We start from the raw sequence: 26197 nt of genomic DNA, 5'->3' as shown, positions 1-26197 counted from the left end.
GAGAGCAATTTAAATTTTATCTAAACCCCAAAATTGTAAGTGGTTGTAAGGGCTAAATATTTATTACAATAATGCATTTTCTGTATTAAAGGGGTTGTAAAAGTAAAAGTTTTTTCACCTTAATGCATCCTATGCATTAAGGTGAAAAAACTTCAGACAATACCGCCTCTGGCCCCCCGTTATACTTACCTGGCCCCTCGAAAGTCCTGCGTTTGGCCCCGACATCCTCTTTGCCGCTCAACCTGGCCGTTGATTGGCTAGAGCGGATGGATTGAAAGCAGCGCAGCCATTGGCTGGTGCTGCTTTCAATCACATCCAATGACGTGGTGCGCCGGGGGGCTGGGCGGAATGATACAGTGAGCGGCTATAGCCGCTCGCTGTATCACAGAAGCACGCTCCCGCAAGGACTCCACACCATGCGAGCTCGCTCACATGAATGTGTGGAGTTCTTGCGGGGAGGACCAGAGACAGCCGCCGAGGGACCCCAGAAGACGTGGATCGGGGCCACTTTGTGCAAAACAAGCTGCACAGTGGAGGTAAGTATAACATGTTTGTTATTTAAAAAAAACAACCCTTTTAAGGTAAAAAAACATTCAGAGCAGGGCTTGGGAGCGAGCACGAATGCCCCAGAGCAAGCAGCTTGCTATGGGAGCACTTGGCAGGTGGGGAGGAGCCAGGAGCACGGGTAGGGGACCCGAGGAGAGAAGGATCAGGGCTGCTCTGTTTAAAACCTTTGCACGGAGCAGGTAAGTATAACATGTTTGTTATAATAATCACAAAAAAATCACTTTAACATGGAATCATTCCCAACAAAGTACCTTATCCCCATGTTAATGAGGACAAGGACCTTTTCCCCACAACTCTGACCTGGTGGTTGTGGAGGTCTTTAAGTGTGGGGGGGGGGGCTCTTTAACAACAAGTGGTCACCCAGTTCCCCCTTAAAATTTGTATCCGACCCAAAGAGTATAGAATGTGAGGGTACCTCAATCTTTTTTTTTTCTGCATGGGGGCCCCTCTTAAAATTCATACCAGACCTGACAGGCCTGATGTGAATTATAGGGGGAATCCCATGCCATTATTTGGGTAGGGGTGTCCCCCATTAACATCTATACCAGACCCTCATCTAGGTTTAGGGGTCTGGTATAGATTAAAGGAATACGGCAGCTGGGAGTTTGCAATTTTTTTCTTGTTAAACCCTATTCACAGAAAAACAGGGTAAGGCCTTGTACACACAGGCAAGAATCTCGTCAGGAAAAAAACGTTGTTTTTCCCGACGAGATTCTTGGCAAGAATCTCTTGCCGACACACTGACATTTCAAAAGAACCACGGTTCTCTTGAAAGGCAAGAACATGGTGACGTCATCGCGTACACATTCGATTCCGTCGCCGCCATCTTGCTTCACCCTACCTATGCAGTGGAAGCTACCGCGCATGCGTCAGTCATTTTGAGCATGCACGGTTTCCACGGCGACAGGCAAGTATACACACTCTCGAGTTTCTCGTCGGGAAACAGGCCGACAAGAATCTCGACGAGAAAATAGAGAGCAGGTTCTCTATTTTTCTCATTGAGATTGTGGCCAGATTTCTCGCGGGAAATCGGAGAGCCTCGTACACACGAACGGTTTTCTCGGCAAGAAAGCTCTGCCAGCAGTGTGTACGAGGCCTAAGAAGTTCCTGATCCTGTTTTTAAATCGAGCTGCACTGATTCGCATGGTGCTGTGTAAATTGCACCCACCTGCTAGAGAGCTGCCCATTTGACCACAATAATGTGGATCTAGCATACCTCCCAACTTTTCAACTTCAGAATGAGGGACAAATGAGCATACCCCCCAAAAGTTGTTGAGCGGGGGGGGGGGGGGTTCCGCGGATCAAAGTTGTTGAGCGGGGGGTCCGCGGATCGAAGTTGTTGAGCGGGGGGGCGAAATCCGGGACGGTTGGGAGGTATGGATCTAGCCTAAATGTCAGTATTGCTGTAGTAGATTGTATACATTGGAAAAAAATGCATCACTTCACAGGCAGGTTTAGGACAACCCCCAGGCATGTTATTTAATGGATATTGCAATTGACCCTCACCTCCTCCTTTTTGTCCAAAGCCTCCAAAATGTATTTCAAATTTCTGTCAGTATGGCATTGCACACCTGCCATAAAATATTTCCCGAGATACCAGACACCTACTGCAGGGGATTGCCATGCAGGCACATATATGGTGGGAATGCCCATCCATAAGCTAGTTTTGGTCTCACATTTTGCATTGCATAGAAGTAATTTAAGGGTCTGCCGTTCCTAATGACCCTTGGGCTATACTCTTTCACTGTACACCTTCTAAATGTAGCACCTTTCATTTGAGGATGTCCTACAGATGCTTAATAGGGTTTAGGTCTGGAGACATGCTTGGTCAGTCCATCACCTTTACCCTCAAGCTTCTTTAGCAAGGCAGTGGTCGTCTTGGAGATACTGTATATGGAAAACTTCACAATACATTGTTTACAGGTAAAACTTCAGTAATGTTCTAAATTATATGCTCCCTTGTTGTAGACAAAAATGATGACGGGGGGGGTCATCTGAGAATTGTGTGACATGCATAAATTTACCCTATCTTCAATACATACCCATGATTAAAGCATTGTCCCTAAATAAGTAGATTAAATATTGTAAATGGCATCATTACATTCTCAAGTGTTGCTCGGAAAATTCAAAAAACGAAAATACACCAACAAATGTATGTCACCGTTGTGTAAAATGATGGTCTGCAGTATTTCCAGTCATCCATCTACTTAACAGAAGTCACCTATACAGTAATTACAGGCTTAACGCTAATAGGTGTCCAGATAATCACCAATACAGTACATTATCTACTATGTTATTCTCTGCTTCTTTGAAACTCAAAATGACAACAGCAAGTTTGTTTCCAAGAGGAGCTGGGCCTTAGGACTTAAGACTGATTTACTGTTGCCAAATCAATTACAGGATCTGTGTTTCAGAAGGCCATAAATTACCTGAAGCAGCTACTAATTTATGGGCACTTGGTCATGTTTGAGTGAGCAGGGGGTCAAGAGTGATACATAACACTTCCATTCACAGAGATTTTTTACCATTTTGGAAAACTTCTGCCAGTTGAGTCTGACCCTTTTCTTTCCACAAAATTAGGACAGAATAAAAATATGTTTATTACACATGTACAGATTCTGCTTGTCAGGCAAGTTGCATGAGAAACAGTTATGCCGCGTAACAGACGATCAGACATTCCGACAACAAAACCGTGGATTTTTTTCCGATGGATGTTGGCTTAAACTTGTCTTGCATACACACGCACAAATGTTGTCGGAAATTCCAAACAACAAGAACGCGGTGACGTACAAGACGTACGACGCCACTATTAAAGGGAAGTTCAATATTAGTTGTGTTAGTAGAAGTTTGGAAGAGACGATTTGTGTTTTTCAGCCTCGTGCTTTTCAGTCCGTTACAGTATGACGAATGTGCTATCTTCAATTACAAACGCTAGTTTTACCAGACCAATCGCTTCCGTCTCGTACTTGATTCAAAGCATGCATGGAATTTTGTGCTTCGGAATTGGCTACACACGATTGGAATTTACAACGGATTTTATTGTCGAAAAATTTGAGAACAAGCTCTCAAATTTTTGTTGTCCGACAGCAAATGTCCGATGGAGCCTACACACAGTCGGAATTTCCAACAACAAGCTTCCATCGAACATTTGTTGTCAGAATTTCCGATCGTCCGGCATAGCTTAAGCTATGACTAAGCATTGAGGTTCAATGTGAAACGCGTCAGCTGTTTTTTCCCACTGTATGCTGTTTTTTGTAGTGCATTTTCTTTTTACCCAAATAAAGGGCACGTCTTTTTAAGACTTTGGAGTGCGGCTGTCCATATACCTTTCTCTCTTTGCATGCCTTGTGCATTTCCGGCACCCGTTGGTTCTTGAGTGGACAGTGATTACCTTAGGTGTGCTCACCTGGAGCGGCAGCTTTCCTACCTGTTCGATATCTGCAGATAAGTTTGGTGATGTAGATGGGGGCGATGTTGTGAATGGCCTTGTATGTTGTGGTTAGCATTTTGAATTTTACACGGTGGGGTAGGGGAAGCCAGTGAAGGGATTGGCAGAGAGGAGCAGTATATAACACATCAGGTGCTAAAGGGTGTCATTTTAACATCCAATTTTGTATTTTTTTTTATGTTTTCTGTTTTTCAGCAGTGGTAGGCTCCAGTCAACCATGTAAATACAGTAGTGTAGGCAGGGCCATATAAGGAGCAACTAATGCCATAAGCATTGCCCAACTATTTCATATTCCAGCTAATCCTATACAAATTCTGCAGGTAAAAAAATTGTTTATTTAGTACCACCTTGGAAACACGAAGGAATAAAAGTTCCAAAGTCTAGAAAATTCCCCAAACTGAAATACTTTGTGGTTAATTAATTGCAACTGAATAAAAAATGTAGCCTCCAGCAACCATTCATAATACACCATGCTTAATTATCCTCACCCGATTGGCTGATATCAACCACTGTTTTTCAAAGAAATCCATCTAAGCACTCGTTCACCCCACATTTGACTGGAAGTGCATGTAGAGTATTATTTGCCATTCCACACATGTTAAAGTAGAGTTTTGAACATCTGTATTAAAAAATCAGCTCATCAGCACATAACCACTTTCTGCCCGTAGACCATCATATGACGTCCTTGACTTTGAGTGAGAATATCTGAATGATGCCTGCAGCTACAGACATCATCTAGATATCATCTTTTTCAGCCGGCGATTCTGTGTACCCCTGCGACCGGCGAGCCGGAGAACAAATCCCATGGGCCCCAGTCATCTCTATGACCCTCGGATGTCCGGGCACATCATTATGACATCACATCCGGGCCCGCTGATGTAAACAATGCCTGGGATGCGGCTGGAAAGGCCGAGAGAGTTTATTTTTATTCCTATTACAAGGGATGTTTACATTCCCTGTAATAGGAATAAAAGTGATAAAACATTTTTTTCAAAGAGAAAGTGTAAAAATAAAAAAATAAACGTAAAATAAAGAATAAAAAAAATAGTAATTAAAAGCGCCCCCGTCCCTGCATGCTCACGCACAGAAGCGAACGCATACGTAAGTCACACCCACATATGTAAACAGTGTTCAAATCACACATGCAATGTATCACCGCGTGTGTTAGAGCAAAAGCAACAATTCTAGCCCAAAACCTCCTCTGTAACTCTTAACAGCTAACCAGCAAAAACAATTATAGCGTCGCCTATGGAGATTTTTAAGTAACAACGTTTGGCGCCATTCCTCGAGTGTGCGCAATTTTAAAGCGTGACATTTTTGATATCTATTTACTCGACGCAACATCATCTTATACATTATATAAAAAAATTGGGCTATTGTTACTGTTTTTTTTTTTTTTATTCATGAAACTGTTTTTTCCCCCAAAAATCGCTGTGCAAATACCGTGTGACATAAAAAGTTCCAACAACCGCCATTTTATTCCCTAGGGTCTCTGCTAAAAAATCATATATGATGTTTGGAGGGATTCTAAGTAATTACCTAGAAAAAAAAATATGATGATTTTTACATGTAGGAGCGAAGTGCCAGAATTGGCCCGGATGGGAAGTGGTTAAAAAAATAATATCTCTCTATCTATCTATCTATCTATCTATCTATCTATCTATATATATATATATATATATATATATATATATATATATATATATATATATATATATATATATATATATATATATATATCTATCATCTAATTGCACTTCTTTGGACAGTCCTGTGTTGCACTGGTGTGACCAAGGTTCATAAGAAGGATGACCAGATTTTGCAAGGCCTTTCACCCACATGGAACGTAATGTAGAATTAGAGCCTCAAGGAGTTTTTTTTTTCTATCCTCTCCCCAAGTCCTTTCCCTCCAGTGTATTACTTGTGTTTCCATAGGAATGAATAAGCTGGGACTGATCAGCCTACTGCTCTTTTCACTTCACGCAGCAAGTTCCTGCCTCTTGGTGTAAGCAACAAGCAGTGTCTTTCACCAGCAAAGCACAATGGGACTGTAATCATTGCTGTCCTGTGTATCGGCTCATCTATCACTGACAAGTCATATCTGCTACCACTATCCACAAGCATCAAGGTAAAATATGTTCATAGAGTGCCAGTAACTAGTTTAGCAGCTTCTGTTATGTAATCGCAATACCAATGATAATGCTTCAAATATTGACTGAAATATTGTGGTTTTGTGGTTTTGCAACAACTAACTCATGAACCTTCATTCTTATGTAAATCCTATGAGCTGTCTGGTAGAGGTATGCCCCTGTGACAGATAAACACACAGCTTTTGTATTTCTAATCAATTAACAGAGGTACATGTACAATGTAACAGCATCATTTACAACCCTATCAAGGCAATTACGGTACTTTATATGGGATCTGAAAATGTTTGCATCATTTATGTCCTTGTAAAAATTACAGGCAAATATGTACTCTAAATTAATCATTTTCACTAATATAGCTGCATCAAGAGGATCAAATGTGGACTTTAGTTTAGAAAAAGGTGTACTAATCTATAGTGCCTAATCATCTACCTTTCATAGGCCTGGCTATGCTAAAATAACGGGCTGTTATATTTTTCCCTATATGTAAAAAGAGTGCAGCGCTAAAAATGAAAAGCCCATTTTTTGCGAATACAAACAAATATCAAAGTATACTATTATGCAAACAATCAATTGTATATAAACAATAATAACTGTGAATACAATTTGAAGATACATATGCAAAATTAAATCACATGTGAATAAAGTGCAATTGTGCAAACAAAAAGGTCATATAAAGCTGGATTCCATCAAAGAAAGTCTCATGGAAGAAAAAAGTGTTTGGAAATGACGATCATACACCAGATGGCGTGACACCCATTGCCCTAATCAAAAATGGAGGCTTACCGGAAAGCCAGTGCCCCCTCTTACTCAGAGAGGTCACAGTGAGTAAGAGGGGTCGCTGGCTTTGTTAAAGCCTCCATTTTTGATTAGGGCAATGAGTGTCACGCCGTCTGGTGTATGATCGTCATTTCCAAACACTCTTTTCTTCCATGAGACTTTCTTTCATGGAATCCAGCTTTATATGACCTTTTTGTTTGCACAATTGCACTTTATTCACATGTGATGTAATTTTGCATACGTCTCTTCAAACTTTATGCACAGTTATTATTGTAGTATATTTTGATATGTGTTTGTACTTGCACCAATGCACTTTTAATTTTTAGTGCTGCACTCTTTTTACATTTAGCGAAAAACATAACAGTCCTTTATTTTAGCATAGCCAGGCCTATAAAAGGCAGATTCTGATTAGGCACTATAGATTAATGCTCTTAAAATTTTTAGCGCTCCACTCTTTTTTTTTTGTGCCTTGTGTCTGGGTTATAGTACACAGCTGCTTATTAAATTTTAGTTCCTTTTTTTTTAAATTCTATATTTTTATTTATTTTTATAAGCAAGAAAGCAATACAGGAAACAAGAAAAGGAATATGCAAAATCCAATAAGACAACATATATATGGATATTACATTACATCTCTCTCTTTAACTCTATTTGCTATTCATAGTTTACCACCGAGGGAAATTATAATATATTATATCACAAACAATTTCAAACCATTCCCCCAAGGAGAGATGTGGTAACCAAAATACTATTACAACTTTTAACTAAATTTCAAACTTGCCCAAGTATTTCATCTCCACCCTGATTGTCCATATATTCTCTATATATTAGACTAATTCCCTCCTTTATCTTCATCACACTTCCTTCCCTATTTTATCCCCTCATTCCCTCCCCCCTTATCCCCTCCTCAAGACCCCTAACTCCACCTCTTCTCCTCCTCCTTCCGTGTATACTGACGGACCGGAAAGGAAGAGAAGAGGAAGAAAAGAAAAGAGAGAAAAGAAAAAAAAAAGAAAAGACATATAAAATAACACAACAACCCTCCCCCTCTCCGCTGTTCCCCCCCAGTGCGTGATATCTTTCCTTCCCTCCTCCCTTTCCCTTCTTTCCTCAACCTCTAGTATTTATTCCTACTCCCCTAGTAACTTGTTACCTTCATCTGATTGTACAAATAATTCCCAGGGTGCCCATATCATTTTAATTTGCTCTTTCTTATCTATCGTCCTCGGGAGGAGTTTCTCCATTATTCCTATTTTTCTTACTTTTTTAAGCCACATAGATATTGGAGGTGCTTCAGGGTCTTTCCATTTTATCGCAATGCAGCTTTTTGCTGCATTTATCAGATGACATATCATCGATCCCGTATATCTTTTCAAAGAAATTTCTGTATGATGTAGTAGGAAAAACGAGGGGTCATCTGGAATCTGGTGTTCCGTAAGTGATTGGGTAATTTTTCGTACTATTTCCCAAAATTGTCGTATTATTGGACATCCCCAAAATGTATGTAACATTGTCCCTTTCTCCCCACACCCTCTGCAGCATCTATCTGACATTTCAGGAAAGAATATATTTAGACGCGCTGGTGTATAGTACCACCGTGTTAATATTTTATAGTTTAATTCTTGTATTTTCGTACATCTTGAAGAATTTAACGCTAAATTTATAATATTTTGGGATTGTATTGGGGAAAAGGTTTGGCCTAAGTCTCTTTCTCATTTGGCCAGGCTCGACATTCTAAAGTCCTCCAGGGGTGCAGTCAACAGTGTATACATTTTGGAGACCATATGGGCTAATGGTTCCTCTCCTCCACAATACTCCTCAAACTTTGTAAGTGCCCGTTTATAGTTTCCTGCATCACCCAAAGTCTCCAAAAAATTTCGTACCTGCCGTGCTTGCCATAACGGTATTTCGAATCGCCCTCCCCTTGTGATATTTCTCCTATTGTTATCCACCCCCTTTCTCCTAGAAAGTGAGAGGCTTGAAATCTACCTTTTTTTCTTAATTTCTTAAGTATTTGCGACTCCATGCCTGGCTGAAATTCTGGGTTTCCTATTATCGGATAGAGGGGGGAGTTTTTAGTCGAAAATTTCGAGTTATGACATACTTTATTTCCAGTCCATAAAGTTGGACCTATCGTAGGATGGGTTTTAACTATTGGGGGTAATGTTGAGTAACACCATATTGCTCTGTTTAATGGTACGGGGCACATTTGTTGCTCTATAGTAATCCACAATGTATAATCCCCATGTCTACTCCAATCAGCTATCCTTCCCAGCTGGACTGCCTGGTAGTATTTTAACATATCTGGTGCTGATATTCCTCCAGCCTTCTTGGGTAGGATCAATAGTTTCCTGCCAATCCTAGGCCTTTTACTCCCCCATATAAATTTCATAAATATAGCCTGGACTTGATTAAAGTATGACATGTGGATCTGAATTGGTAGAGCTTGGAAAAGATAGAGAAATCTTAGCACTACACTCATTTTTAGAATATTAGATCTCCCGAACCAGGAGTGCATCCCTCTACTCCATCCATCAAGCATTGTTCTGACTGTTCCCAGTAATGGTTTAAAATGTAACTCAAAAGTATCCTTCAAATCTGGTGGCATTTGTGTTCCTAAATAGTTCAGTGCCCTAGTCGTCCATTTGAACTTAAAGCTATGTTCTAAACCGTTTTGGATCAACTCCGGGAGAGCAACCCCCATCGCCTCAGATTTACTGTAATTTATTTTAAAATTTGACATCATAAAGTTCTACTTCTTTCATTAATTTTGGTAGGGATATCTGTGGTTTTACTAAGGAAAACAGCATGTCATCTGCGTAAGCCGATACTTTATATTCCCTTCCCCCTAGTTGAATACCTACTATATCTCTATTCTGTCGGATCTTATTTAATAATGGTTCTAATGTCAATGCAAATAGTATGGGTGACAAGGGGCAGCCCTGCCTGGTACCATTTGTAATTGCCAGGGGCTCGGAGTATACCCCATTTACTTTTACTAATGCTCTGGGTCCCGCATACACCCCCGCTATCCACTGTAACATCCGCTCTCCCAGACCCATTTGTTTTACTGTTCCCAGCATAAATTCCCAATTCACTCTATCGAATGCTTTCTCTGCGTCTGAATTCAGGAAAACACTTGATATCTTGTTTTTATTTGCTTGGTATATTAAATGTAACACTTTAATAGTACTATCTCTCGCTTCTCTAGTTGGTATAAACCCCACTTGGTCTAGATGAACCAGTTTTGATAGATAGGGCTGTATGCGGGATGCCAGAATCTTTGTCAATATTTTAATGTCTACGTTTATTAATGATATTGGTCTATAGCTAGTGCATAACCCTGGATCCTTCCCTTCTTTCAGGATAACCGTAATATGTGCCAGTAAGGCCTCCGGAGGTATCGATCTAGTTTGTCCTACTGTATTAAATACTTTAGTCATATAAGTCCCCAGTAGTGTGCTAAAGCTTTTATAGTATTGTATAGTGAACCCGTCTGGGCCTGGGGCTTTACCATGTTTTATTGTTTTCATTGTTGTTTGCACTTCCTCCAGAGTAATTGGTTTTTCTAGATCTCTTCATTCTGGGGATGTTAATCTAGTCAAACCTGCTGAGGATATATATTTCTCCACAGACCCAGAGGTGTTCACCCTTCCTTGAAGATTATATAAAGAGGCATAGTATTTCCTAAATTCTTGCGCTATTTCTTTTGAGAGGTATAGTTTTTGATCTGATTTTGTTTTAATAAATGGGATATATGACCGTGACTGTAGTTTTTTCAATTTTTTTGCTAGTAACTTCCCACATTAATCACCTGAGTCATACGTCATCTTCTCTGCGTATTATAAAACCGCTTCAGCCTTATATCTAAGAAGATCAGCTACCTGTCTTCTTCAATTCCTATACCTGTTTCCGTCTTCTTTTTATGTTGAATCTCCAGTCTCTGTATCCTTTCTAATAATTCTTTTATTTATTTTTCTCTTGCTTTCTTAACTCGGGAGCCATGTTTGATTAAAACCCCTCGGATAACAGATTTATGGGCTTCCCAAACTATTCCTGGATCGCTTTCTTCATTATCATTTATCTGGAAATACCACATTATTTCTTTTTTTACATCTTCAATTATATGGGGATTCTGTAATAGACTCTCATTTAACCTCCACCTCCATTCTGACATCTGAGTTCCCTCTCCCCAAGTTATTTCCATCGTTACCGGGGCATGATCTGTCCATGTTATATTTCCAATTGAAATGCCCTGTATTAAATGTAACCATTGATGAGGTATCAGAAAGAGATCTATTCTTGAGTATGTTTGATGGGGGTTTGAGTAGTATGTATAGTCTTTCTCTCCTGCATGTAAGATACGCCATCCATCTACTAACTGAAATTCATGTAGTTTTTGTATAATTCGTTTTCTGATTCCATTGGGTACAGAAGACACCCCTTCCGAGGTATCTTCCTTTGGGTCCAAGGGGATATTCAAGTCTCCACCACAGATCAACTTACCCTCTTTAAAGTTCATCAATTTAGTGATCACCTTCACTAAAAAACTATCTTGATGTACGTTCAGTGCCTAAATGGTGGCTAATGTTACCTTCTCACCCCCTATTGCCCCTTTAAATTTTAGTTCCTAACGCGGATATACCTCTTATATTTTTCCCTTTACTTAATTACATTATACAGTAATTATACATAATAATAAATTCAAATGTCTGCTTGATATTTTATTTTGCTTATTTTACTCTACATTTTAATGGTAGGTGGTTGAAATTTGCCTTTTTTTAAAGTGTATAGTGTAACACATATCTTGAATAACTAATGCAATTAACTCTTGACAGGATTTTAACATTCTACATACTACTCTTATATATTTCATTTTGTGTCCTGAAGACACAGGGGGCTGCCATTTCCGAGTTCCAATTGAACTTGTCTTTTTGTCTGGCTGTAACCAGTAACCAGTAACCTCAATACTTTCTAAATTCTAAATAAAAAATGTCAACTAACAAATCTTTACATACAAATATGCTCTGCTTCACTAACTTGAAATACATTTTTGAAAAACATGACAACCAGCCTTGTCTGAGAATAGTCCAAGATCTATAGATTGTCTCACAGAGCGAGGGTAGCTTATCCTCTTATCCGCAATCACTCTACCTTATGCCTAAAATAAACTGATCTTGGCAAAAATATGGGGCTGCCATTGCTGACCTCTTTTTGAAAATGCTGGTTGACTGGCTGTTACAGTTCACTGGCTTTGTTTACTTTTAAGACGCTGACACAGAACAAACTATTCAAATTAGGAACACGTTCTGGAAAAGCCCAAACAAGTTTTTTGTTATCTGCAGCAGCTTAAAGTACCAAAGCAAGAGTAGCAGAATGAGATTAAATTAAGCATTCAAGCATTTTCAGAAAAAAAATACGTAGCTATGGTAGCTCCTCTTTTTTTCTTTTAACGGGTTTCTTTTAGGATTTATTTACATGTGTGGGTCGGGAGTGTTTTCTACCTTTCTGAAATATGATCCACAGTGGATCAATTTTCAGAGGCATGTAATAGGCGGCTTAGAGGTGATATGTTGCCTGTTCACTGCCTTTGTTAACCATCTCGCACACCTTTGCAGCTTACCCCATTCACTTGAATAGATCACATATGGCGGTGGTACGGCCTGCTGAACAAAATCTGGCATATAAAGTTTGCTAGGCTGCATGGTGGCAGGGTGCACTTATGCCGCGAACACAGGGTTGGAATTTTCGACAACAAATGTTCGATGTGAGCTTGTTGTCGGAAAATCCGACCGTGTGTAGGCTCCAATGGACATTTGCTGTCGGAATTTCCAACAACAAAAATTTGAGAGCTGGTTCTCAAATTTTCCAACAATAAAAGTTCTGTGTACACGATTCAACGCACAAAAATTCTACGCATGCTTGGAATCAATTTGACGCATACTCAGAATCATTAAACTTAGTTTTTCTCGGCTCGCCGTAGTGTTGTACGTCACCGTGTTCTTGACGTTTGCAATTTCCGGCTACATTTTTGTGACCGTGAAAAATCCACTGTTTTGATGTCGGAATGTCCGATCGTGTGTACGCGGCATAATATCAGTTTGGTGGTCAGAGGGGAAGGGGATGGTAAAACTACTGTTCGGTTGCTTGTTTTTACTATCCATGCAAACAGGTCCTTAATAATATTTGAGCTTAGCTCCCAAATGTCCCTTGTTTGGAGTAATTGTCCCTCTGAACCAAATCCCTCTGTCCCTCTCTCCTCCTACGTTGTCCCTCTTTTTGGTGTGACTCTTATAAAAAAAGTACTATTTATTGATGAAAATTTTTAAACTACACTAATACCTTTCATCAACCTTTTATTGCATTTTATGCATAAGAAGCCTTAGCAGTCCACAAACAATGGGACATGGGAGGGGTATGTACTTTGTCTATATTCCTTGTGCTAATATATGTGACATATAACCTTTGAAAAGCAGCAGTAAATTTTTATACACACAGTATATATTGCATAAATGCACCTTCAGCTGCTCAATATGCTAAACCTATATACAGTTTGTATATGTAAAATGAACACAAGGTGGCAGCATATTCATCCAGTATGGCCAATACTGTAACAAAATGTTGTCCTTGTTTATTGCTATCATAAATCAATACCACTCAAAGCACAAATTGTAAGCAGAATTAAATACATAAATGTAATTCTGACAATACCACTTATAACACATAATACAAAGAAACAATGATTATATATGTAAAATGAATTCATGGGAATGTTTTATCCCTTTTTGCATGTCTGGCTTTAGGCTGGGTTCACACTACTACACTACTTTGATCCTACTTTGCTCTGCTACATTGGTCCTACACTGATCCTACATTGGTCCTACATTGGTCCTACATTGATCCTACATTGGTCCTACATCCATCCTACTTTCATGAACAGGATACTACTCTGATCCGACTTTGTGATAGTCTGACTTGTTCTTTGACCAATCAAAACAATCCCAGAGTGAGATAAATTCCTTTTACTGCTGCTGTAATCACAAGTTGGATGTCAAAAGTCGGATGGTTAGGACAAGGCTCCTACTTTGGTCCGACTTCAATGATATTCAATGGACTGAAGTAGGATCAATGTAGGACCAAAGTAGTACAGGGAGCATTTTCAAAGTCAGACCGACTTGTGTAGGACCAGTTAAGACAGCTCTCATAGGGAAACATTGATTTTCACACGTCATGCTACATGAGCTCCCAATGTAGGACCGTTGTCGGACAAGTGTGAACCCAGCCTTACAGACAATTTGGATTGACCAATCCTTACAGCTACTGTAAAGATAAAAAAAAAAAATAGGTTACTAAGTAATTTTTTCTTTCCCTATTGAATTTTCTGTTGCACAGCTGTCTGTTCCAGCGTGTCCACAGCTTACGATCAATATACATCAAGAAATCAGAGAGGAGAAATGGATCAAAAGAAAAGAAGTCAAACTGCTAATGCACCAAACAAAAAGAGCAATGAAGTCAAACTAAAACATTTCAGAGAAAATACAAATATTGGAATGCGGAGATGCTCCACTTCATCTGGCAGACTGATGCAAGTATGTACCGTTAATATGCTGTCTTTGGTATTTTCAGACATATTTTTATGTGAAACATTCCTACAGTATAACAAAAGGGGTAGATGCAGGGGTCAAGTCCTGGGGAAAAAAGTGTGGGAACTCCCACCCAAGATCCACTCCCCCACCAAAAAAAAAATGATGCGCTCATATGCATAATTACTAAACCGCATGTTCTTTCTAAATCCTGCGTTAACTCGCGGCAGACCTCCGCAATGTCTCCTGGGAACAATGACAAAAGCTCCCAGGAGACATTGCGGCATCGAGGAAGTGATGGAATACCCGCACACTACCCGATGAATCCATATACAGGAAGCGGCCAGTAACATAAAGGATTACGAAGGTTCACCTGCCCCTGACAGTGACTCAAGCTGGGCATCACCGCTTAGTTAAGGATTGGCTCGGGTGGCTTGGCTGCTCTAGTCCTGCAAAGGAAACTGCGTTCCTGCTGTGAAAAAAGTGCAGGAACTCCGTTCCCACGCGTTCCCGCAGGACTTGAGCCCTGGGTAGATGCATCAAAGAACAAGATTAGCAATATATTTAGGACATTCCGGGGTGAGGTTGTATAATCAAGGCGAATGAATAGAACAAATAAAGAGTATAAATAGGAAATCTAGTTGCAGAAGTCTTTATTTCTTCACAAGGTCTTGGATGAAAATGTGATTTTTGAAACCTTGGTTCCAGTGTCAGAATTCATATAATGTGAAGTCCTGTAAGCCTGTGGTGTGATGCTAGAAATAGTCCTTAGATAAAGACCAGGGCAAGAGGGTCAAAGGAGAGCTCAGCCCGAAATCTGCAAACAAAAGACAGCACAATGGTAACCTTTAAAAGACTGCACTAGAAAAGAAAACACTAGTTATGGAACGGATAGCTATGGAGCAATTTAAAGCTAAATATTATTTGATTTTGTCCAAAATGTAAGAATTAAACAAGATTGACAAAAACGACAGCAATATTTGACTGTAGCTGATGCTTTAAAATACCCGAGAGATCAACAAATCACGATAAATATGATATGAGAATCCCAAACATGACCCTCAACCTATGAAAAGGTGCTAATTGTCTGAATTCACCTACTTGCTTGTATTACTTCTGAACTCTAGAGGCTTTCCATGCTTTTTGTTCCTTCTGCCCTGCTGTACTTAATCACTTGTCTACCAGCATGTTTATAAATGGCAGCTGGTAGAACAAGATTTCAAACACTGTTTTTAAAGATATTCAGTTAGTAATGTACTGTCAAGTGGAAGTGATATGTGTGGCTGTAAAGACACCCGATGACTTCCACTGCCCCCTGAAGGTACTACTGCTCTCCTGCTGTTCCCTCCATGGTCCCGCCTGCTGACCCAAGACCAGCATGGTAGGTGTCGGCGGGCTGGAGAGAGGAAAACTATCCATTCCCTGATCTCCCCTCCAGTGCATGACCATGTGTGACATGTATAAGGGCTCTTTCGGGTTCGGTTGTCACTTTCTCCAGCTGCTGTGGCCTGATAATAAGATGATGACCAGTGCTCCTTTAGCTTCCGTGGAGGGCAGGGAAGATAAAATAATGAAACCCTAATAGACCTCTGATGTCTAAGTAAAGAGAACCTGTCATTACTCAATGCTATCCCATAGGGGGCTATTGGCCTCTGTGTACAGTAACACCAACTGGGGGAAAATAGCTGCCTAAATAAATAAATGCAAAAATAAATAAATGAATTAACATATAAAAAACACAGAAAAAAGTAACATAGGAACATAAATGCATGTTGCGGGTACCCCAACCTACAGCAACAACATTTGTGCTATATATCGCTGCGAGTGTCGGAGTGAGAGCATTAATTCTAGGGCCCTCACTTATGAATAACTTGCAACCTGTAAAGGCTTTTAAAGCTTCACCTATGGAGAATTTTGGGGTACTATGGTTTCATGGGCACACATAATTTTAAGGCTTGTTGGGTTTGGCATCTATGTACTGATGGCAACCTCGTATTTTATGTTTTACAAATAAATTTCATAATATATTGTGTTTGTGTGCACTAATATTAACGTTAGCGTATTTTTTGCTGAAAACATGTGTTTGATAAACATGTGCGCTAATATGATAAAAATTGCAATTACCATCATTTTATTCCTCAGGGTCTCTGCTTTCAGAAAATATATAATGTTTGGGGGTTTAACTAAAATTCTGGCCTAAAATGTTAATTTAGACATGTGTACAAAACCTAAAAAATTGGGTCTGGTAGAAAAGTGGTTAGAGCTGAACTCCAGGAATTCAGCCACTTTCTAAAATATGCCAAAATTACAACGGGTTAAGTGCAATGAGGTGCATGCCACCACGTAGATTTATATCTTTAACCACTTAAGGACCGCCGCATGTACATATACGTCAGCAGAATGGCACAGGCAGGCACATGCACGTATATATACGTGCTCTGCTTGACGTGGGTCGGGGGTCCGATTGGACCCCCCCCCCGGTACATGCGGCGTAAACAACAGGAAGGAGGAAGTGTGTGATCTCTCCTCGTGGTGGTCATATCGACCACCGCTGAGGAGAGGAGACATCACACAAGTAAGTTGCACCCCAACACTACTCTAACACCAGCACACACAGGCACATTTAACCCCTTCAGTCACCGCCGATCGCCCCCCCCAGTCTCCTGTAACAGTGTCACTGAATGCAGTGTCATTTTTTTTTTCATTACTGCATTTAGTGTCAGTGACAGAAAAAAGTGTTAGGGCAGTTAGTTTTAGCCCCCTTTAGGTCCAGGGTAGCCCCCTACCCCCCCCTAATAAAGGTTTAACCCCTTGATCACCGCCCTAGTTAACCCTTTCACCCCCTATTGCCAGTGTCACTAAGCGATCGATTTTCTGATCGCTGTATTAGTGTCACTGTTGCCGCCAGGCAGTTAGTTTTTTTTGAGGTTCGCCGCCAGGTTCTATAGCGTTAGGAACCCCCATAAATAAAGTTTTTAACCCCTGATTGCCCCCTAGTTAACCTTTTCACCCCCTATTGCCAGTGTCACTAAGCGATCGACTTTCTGATCGCTGTATTAGTGTCACTGTTGCCGCTAGGCAGTTAGTTTTTTTTGAGGTTCGCCGCCAGGTTCTATAGCGTTAGGAACCCCCATAAATAAAGTTTTTAACCCCTGATTGCCCCCTAGTTAACCCTTTCACCCCCTATTGCCAGTGTCACTAAGCGATCGATTTTCTGATCGCTGTATTAGTGTCACTGTTGCCGCTAGGCAGTTAGTTTTTTTTGAGGTTCGCCGCCAGGTTCTATAGCGTTAGGTACCCCCATAAATAAAGTTTTTAACCCCTGATTGCCCCCTAGTTAACTCTTTCACCAGTGATCACCGTATAAGTGTTACGGTTGACGCTGGTTGGTTAGTTTGCTGTTTATAGCATCAGGGCACCCGCCGTATATAACCCAATAAAAGTTTAACCCCCTGATCGCCAGGCGGGTGATATAAATTAAATTTTAGCGTCAGTCAGGGTCTGCGTCGCCCCAGGTAGCGTTAGGTTAGTGCCAGTACCGCTTACACCCACTCGCAAAGCATACACCCCCCTTAGTGGTATAGTATCTGAACGGATCGATACCTGATCTGATCAGATCTATACTAGCGTACCCAGCAGTTTAGGGTACCCAAAAACGCATTGTTAGCGGAATCAGCCCAGATACCCGCTAGCACCTGCGTTTTCCCCCTCTGCCCAGCCCAACCCACCCAAGTGCAGTATCGATCGATCACTGTCACTTCAAAAACACAACACACAACTACAGCGTTCGTAGAGACAGGCCTGATCCCTGCGATCGCTAACAGTTTTTTTGGAAGCGTTTTCTACATTTTCCTTTCTATAGTCAGGTGCTTTTTTTACCTGTGAATCATCACCAGTGTACCACTAAATTTAAAACCCAAAATGGCAAAGCGAATGTACACTGGTGAAGAGGCCGTCAGGATTCTGTGCATGTCAGATAGTGAAGAAGAGGAGGTCACGCATCTGACAGAATCTGGCTCAGAATACGATCCTGTTTACGACAGCGGCTCCATGTCAGATAGCTCGGACGACGGAGTAGTGGTCCCTGCTAAGGCCAGGCGTACCCGACCCCATTCTGATGTTGTTGAGCAGCAAGAACCGCAGGACCCTTGTATGGAGCAGAGAGCCAGTACTAGCGCCGCTATTCCTTCTGGTGGATTGGCAAGCACCAGCGGCCTAGTACACCCTGGTCGTTATCCAGCACTGCAGTAAGATGTGGTGACGTGACGAGTCCCATAAGTGCAGTTCAAGCTGGCGAGGTGGCAAGCACAAGTAGTGTCCCGCTGCCACCAAGAAGAAGACAAAGACAGGCCCGTCGTGCCCATAGTGCCCTTCCTGCAGAATTCGCCTATCCTGATTGGGTCCCCACCACTTCTGCAGAACCCGTACTTCCCCCATTCACTGGCCAACCCGGTATTCAGGTGGATACAGCGAACTTTACGTCACTTGATTTTTATTCGCTGTTTTTCACGGAAGATCTCTATAGATCTATTGTGGACCAGACTAATTTATATGCTGGTACCTACATCGCCGCTAACCCCCAGTCTCTCCTTGCCAAAGAATGGAAACCTCTTGAGGTTTCCGAATTTAAGACATTTCTGGGCCTTACCCTCAACATGGGCATACACCCATTTCCGTCATTGCGGATGTATTGGTCCACACATCCCATTGACCATATGCCCGTGTTCTCTGCTCACATGGCCAGGAAACGATACGAGGCGATCCTGCGGTTTATGCATTTCAGTGACAATGCACTTTGTCGTCCACGTGGAGACCCTGAATTTGACCGGCTCTACAAAATTCGGTCCCTCGTAAACCATTTCAACGAACGTTTTGCAGCCTTGTTTAATCCCCAGCAGGTTGTTTGCGTTGATGAGTCCCTCATTAAATTTGCTGGCCGCTTGTCTTTCAAACAGTACCTTCCCAGCACGCGTGCCAGATACGGGGTCAAGCTCTATAAGCTCTGTGACAGGGCCACAGGCTACACATGGAGCTTTAGGGTTTACGAGGGCAAAGATAGTGAGGTAGAGCCGGAAGGATGCCCAGATTACATGGGGAGCGCTGGCAAGATCGTTTGGGACTTGGTGTCATCCTTATTCGGAAAGGGGTACCACTTATACGTGGACAATTTTTACAGCAGTGTGACACTTTTTAGCCACTTGTTTGATCATCAGATTGGAGCATGTGGCACCGTGCGACCTAATCGCCGGGGCTTCCCCCAGAGGCTTGTAGATGCCCGTCTTAGCCTGGGGGCGAGAGCCTGCTTCAGATGTAAAAATTTGCTCGCTGTGAAGTGGCGGGACAATAGGAATGTTTTCGTTCTTACCACCCTTCACGCAGACACGACAGTACAAATTCGTACGGGGACTGGTGTTGTGGAGAAACCCCTCTGTGTCCACGAATATAACCAAAACATGGGAGGGGTGGACCTCAACGACCAGTTGATGGCGCCGTATCATATTGCCCGCAAGACGAGACGCTGGTACAAAAAAGTGTCTCTACATTTATTCCAATTGGCTCTACTGAATGCTCATGTCGTATACAGAGCTTCAGGACAGAATGGATCCTTCCTTCAATTCCAGAAGGATATCATCACAGAACTCCTGTATCCAGGCGGTACTGTACCTCACCATCCCCTACCAAATGCAGTAAGCCGACTGCATGAGAGGCATTTTTTGTATGCCATCGAGAGTACCCCTACCCAACGAACCCCCCAAAGAAGATGTCGTGTCTGTACCAAGCGCGGATTTAGGCGTGACACCCGTTATTTTTGTCCCAAATGTCCTGCCGATCCTGGTCTTTGTATTGGGGAATGTTTTGAACGCTTCCACACACTAGTGAAGTATTAGCGTAGGGCAAAACATTACACAGGCTAGGCTCACTTACAGAGGGTCTCCCAAGATGCCATCGCAGTTTGAGAGACCCAAACCTGGAACCGAAAAGTTGAACAGTTACAAAAAAAAGTGTTAAAAAAAAAAAAGGAAAAAAAAAAAAAAAAAAATAGTTGTCGTTTTATTGTTGTCTCCCTCTCTATTCTCTCTCTATTGTTCTTCTCTTTTTTACTGTATTCTATTCTGCAAAGTTTTATTGTTGTTGTGTTTTTTCATGCTTGCTTTTCAGGTATGTAATTTACTTTACTGTTTTCAGGTATGCCATTCAGCTGTTGCGCGGACTTATTTATCTTGACAGCAACAGCGTTTGCTCCCATGATATATAAAGCCGCGACTCCAGTGCTGTAGGAGGTGATTTCACCACCACAGTTAAAAAAAAGAGCATATATGCCGAAGCATGGGGGCAGCAGGGGCGGAGGAGCGATTTTGCTCCTAATGCCGCGTACATACGGTTGACATTCCTACAGAGGCTTTCCCGTGGAAAAGTCTGACCATGTGTACACGGCATAGAAAAGTCCGACCGTGTGTACGCGGCATAGAAAAGTCCGACCGTACGCGGCATAACTTTTTTGCGGGAGGATGCCCCCATGCTTCGGCATATATATATATTAGGCACAGGTTGCGTTAAAAAATGTTTTATTTTTTACTATGTTTTTTTTATAGGTATTTGCTTTGCAGGTATGGTATGATCTTACTGTTATACTGGAATGTTACTTTGTTTTAATGTTAACCATCATTTGCTTAGCAGGTACGCCATTCAGTTGCAGTGCGGATTTATTTATCGTGACAGCAACAGCGTTTGCTCCCACGATATATAAAGCCGCGACTCCAATGCTGTAGGAGCTGATTTCACCACCACAGTTCAAAAAAGAGCATATATGCCGAAGAATGGGGGCATTAGGGGCGGAGGAGCGATTTTGCTCCTAATGCCGCGTACATACGGTTGACATTCCTACGGAGGCTTTCCCGTGGAAAAGTCTGACCATGTGTACGCGGCATAGAAAAGTCTGACCGTGTGTACGCGGCATAGAAAAGTCCGACCGTACGCGGCATAACTTTTTTGCGGGAGGATGCCCCCATGCTTCGGCATATATAAATGGTGCATGTATGCCCATCATTAGAAGTGGGTGGATGAAGGGAGGTATTCTAATGGTGGGCATACCCACCGATCAATCTTACTGGTATGTTGCTGGACTTTGAATGGTTATACCAGAATGATGCCTGCGGGTTTAGGCATCATCTTGGTATCATTCTTTTCAGCCAGCGGTCGGCTTTCATGTAAAAGCAGTCCTAGCGGCTAATTAGCCTCTAGACTGCTTTTACATTCAGTGGGAGGGAATGTCCCCCCCCGGATATAAACGGCGCCATCTTGGTGTGGTCAGATGCTTTGAGGGCAGAGGAAAGATCTAGGGTATAATAGACCCCATTTAAAAAAAAAAGAGTACCTGTCACTAACTATTGCTATCATAAGGGATATTTACATTTCCTGAGATAACAATAAAAATGGTAAAAAAAAAAAAAAATATGGAAGGAACAGTTAACAAATAAAATAAAAAAAGCGAAATAAATATATATAAAAAAAAAAAGCATCCCTGTCATATGTAAACAGCAATTGCACCATGCATGTGAGGTATCACCGCGAAGGGCAGATCGAGGGCAGTCATTTTAGCAGTAGACCTACTCTGTAAATCTAATGTGGTAACCTGTAAAGGCTTTTAAAGGCTTTTAAAAATGTATGTAGTTTGTCGCCACTGCGCGTTTGTGCGCAATTTTAAAGTATGTCGTGTTTGGTATCCATGTACTCGGCCTAAGATCATAATTTTTATTTCATCAATAATTTTGGCAATATAGTGTGTTTTAGTGCTTTAAAATAAAAAAAAGTGTATTTTTTCCCCAAAAAATGCGTTTGAAAAAACGCTGCGCAAATACTGTGTGGAAAAAAAAATTGCAACACCCACCATTTTAATCTGTAGGGCCTTTGCTTTAAAAAAATATATAATGTTTGGGGGTTCAACTTAACTTTCTTGCAAAAAAATAATATGTTTTTATGTAAACAAACAGTGTCAGAAAGGGCTTTTTCTTCAAGTGGTTAGAAGAGTGGGTGATGTGTGACATAAGCTTCTAATTGTTGTGCATAAAATGCCAGGACAATTCAAAACCCCCCCAAATGACCCCATTTTGGAAAGTAGACACCCCAAGCTATTTGCTGAGAGGCATCTCGAGTCCATGGAATATTTTATATTTTGACCCAAGTTGCGGGAAATATAAATATATATATATATATTTTTTTTTTTGCGCAAAGTTGTCACTAAATGATATATTGCTCAAACATGCCATGGGCATATGTGGAATTACACCCCAAAATACATTCTGCTGCTTCTCCTGAGTACGGGGATACCACATGTGTGAGACTTTTTGGGAGCCTAGCCACGTACGGGACCCCAAAAACCAATCACCGCCTTCAGGCTTTCTAAGGGTGTAAATTTTTGATTTCACTCCTCACTACCTATCACAGTTTCGAAGGCCATGACATGCCAAAATAGCACAAAAAAAACCCAAATGACCCCATTTTGGAAAGAAGACACCCCAAGGAAACTGCTGAGAGGCATGTTGAGTCCATTGATTTATTTATTTTTTGTCCAAAGTGATTGAATAATGACAAAAAAAAAAAAAAAGAAAAATTTGTCACTAAATGATATATTGCTCACACATGCCATGGTTATATGTGGAGTTGCACCCTAAAATACATTCTGCTGCTTCTCCTGAGTACGGGGATACCACATGTTTGGGACTTTTTGGGAGTCTAGCCGCGTACGGGACCCCGAAAACCAAGCACCGCCTTCAGCATTTCTAAGGGCGCAAATTTTTGATTTCACTCCTCACTACCTATCACAGTTTCAAAGGCCATAAAATGCCAAAATAGCACAAAACCCCCCCAAATGACCCCATTTTGGAAAGTAGACACCCCAAGCTATTTGCTGAGAGGCATGTTGAGTCCATGGAATATTTTTTTTTTTTGCCCCAAGTGATTGAATCATGACCAAAAAAAATTAAAATAAAAAAATGTACAAAACATTGTCACTAAATGATATATTTCTCACACATGCCATGGTTATATGTGGAATTGCACCCCAAAATACATTCTGCTGCTTCTCCTGAGTACGGGGATACCACATGTGTGGGACTTTTTGGGAGCCTAGCCGCGTATGAGACCCCGAAAACCAAGCACCGCCTTCAAGATTTCTAAGGACATAAATTTTTGATTTCACTCACACAAATCTTGAAGGCAGTGCTTGGTTTTCGGGGCCCTGTACGCGGCTAGGCTCCCAAAAAGTCCCACACATGTGGTATCCCCGTACTCAGGAGAAGCAGCAGAATGTATTTTGGGGTGCAATTCCACATATGCCCATGGCATATGTGAGAAATATATCATTTAGTGACAACGTTTTGTAAAATTTTTTTTTTTTTGGTCATTATTCAATCACTTGGGGCCATAAAATTAAATATTCCATGGACTCAACATGCCTCTCAGCAAATAGCTTGGGGTGTCTTCTTTCCAAAATGGGGTCATTTGGGGGGGGGTTGTGTGACATCTTGGCATTTTATGGCCTTCAAAACTGTGATAGGTAGTTATAGGTAGTGAGGAGTGAAATCAAAAATTTATGCCCTTAGAAATCTTGAAGGCGGTGCTTTGTTTTCGGGGCCCCGTATGCGGCTAGGCTCACAAAAAGTCCCACATATGTGGTATCCCCGTACTCGGGAGAAGCAGCAGAATGTATTTTGTGCAATTCCACATATAACTATGGCATGTGTGAGCAATATATCATTTAGTGACAACTTTGTGCAAAAAAAAATCAGTTTGTCATATTCCCGCAACTTGTGTCAAAAGATAAAATATTCCATGGACTCGACATGCCTCTCAGCAAATAGCTTAGGGTGTCTACTTTGCAAAATGGGGTCATTTGTTTTTTTTTTTTTGCTATTTTGGCATTTTATGGCCTTCGAAACCTTGATAGGTAGTGAGGAGTGAAATCAAAAATTTGTGCCCTTAGAAATGCTGAAGGCGGTGCTTGGTTTTGGGCCCCGTATGCGGCTAGGCTCCCAAAAAGTCCCACACATGTGGTATCCCCGTACTCAGGAGAAGCAGCAGAATGTATTTTGGGGTGCAATTCCACATATAACCATGGCATGTGTGAGCAATATATCATTTAGTGACAACTTTTTGTAAACATTTTTTTTTTTTTTTCGTCATTATTCAATCACTTGGGACAAAAAAAAAAATATTCAATGGACTCAACATGCCTCTCAGCAGTTTCCTTGGGGTGTCTACTTTCCAAAATGGGGTCATTTGGGGGGGTTTAGTACTGCCCTGCCATTTTAGCACCTCAAGAAATGAGATAGGCAGTCATAAAATAAAAGCTGTGTAAATTCCAGAAAATGTACCCTAGTTTGTAGACGCTATAACTTTTGCGAAAACCAATAAATATACGCTTATTGCGATTTTTTTTACTAAAGACATGTGGCTGAATACATTTTGGCCTAAATGTTTGACTAAAATTTAGTTTATTCGATATTTTTTACTTTTTGTTATAAGAAAAATCATTTTTATTCAAAATTTACGGTCTTTTTGCGTTTATATCGCAAAAAATAAAAATCGCAGAGGCAATCAAATACCATCAAAAGAAAGCTCTATTTGTGGGAAGAAAAGGACGCAAGTTTCGTTTCGGTACAACATTGCATGACCGCGCAATTACCAGTTAAAGCAGCGCATTGCCAAATTGTAAAAACACCTTGGGTCTTTAGACAGCGTATTGGTCCGGGGCTTAAGTGGTTAAATTACAATTTACATGTTTACAGAGTGCCTAAATGAACATCAGAAAGCAAGGGCAGGCAGAGCTGAGAAAGCAGCAGCTCTCCTGTCAGGGCGCTGGGAGTATAGTAATAGATGTACTTCTAGGGCCAGATCCACGTACCTCGGCGCTTCTTTACATCCGGCGTAGTGTCTCGCCGTCGTAACTTACAGCAGATTTCCCGTATCTACAAAGAATTTGCGCCGTAAATTACGGCGAGGTAGTGTAACTGTGTCGGCGTAAGGGCGTGCAATTCAAATGGATGAGATGGGGGCGTGTTTTATGTTAATATGTCTTGACCCGACGTGAATGACGTTTTTTCTGAACGGTGTTCCAAATTAACCCGCAACAAGCCAATGCTTTCGACGTGAACGTCATTCTACGCAAAGCCCTATTCGCGAACGTTTTACGCGAATGACGTACACAACGGAAAATTCGACGCTGGCCCGACGTCCATACTTAACATTGGCTGCGCCTCATATAGCAGGGGTAACGTTACGCCGAAAAAAGCCTTACGGAAACAACGTAAAAAAATGCGCCGGCCGGACGTACGTTTATGGATTCGCGTATCTAGCTAATTTGCATACTCGACGCGGAAATCGACGGAAGCGCCACCTAGCAGCCAGCGGAAATATGCACCTTAGATCTGACGGCGTACTAAAACGTACATCAGTCGGATCTAGCCCAGCTTCAGGCGTATCTTGTTTTGTGGATACAAAACAAAGATACGCTGGAGCAACCTAGCAGTTACGCGGCGTATCAATAGATACGTCAGTGTAACTGCTTCATGGATCTGGCCCCTAGTGTCCAGTAAAAGTGTCAGTAGTAAATAAAACAGATAAGTCCATGAGGTAGCATAAACCTCACTGGACTTTACCCATAGTTAGCCAGT

General features: G+C 41.3%; 1 long non-coding RNA gene across 1 annotated transcript; it reads left to right on the top strand.

Annotated features, from left to right (window-relative positions):
• The first annotated feature begins 5956 nt into the window (after positions 1-5956).
• On the top strand, positions 5957-14532 carry LOC120925010. The gene is made up of 2 exons (XR_005746517.1): positions 5957-6143; positions 14335-14532. It is a non-coding gene; the product is annotated as an uncharacterized LOC120925010 (long non-coding RNA).
• The last annotated feature ends 11665 nt before the right edge of the window (positions 14533-26197 follow it).

This window comes from Rana temporaria, chromosome 1, assembly GCF_905171775.1.
Source record: "Rana temporaria chromosome 1, aRanTem1.1, whole genome shotgun sequence".
NCBI lineage: Eukaryota > Metazoa > Chordata > Amphibia > Anura > Ranidae > Rana > Rana temporaria.
Note: the sequence above shows the minus strand (reverse complement) of the source record. Positions and strands in the feature narration are given on the sequence as shown.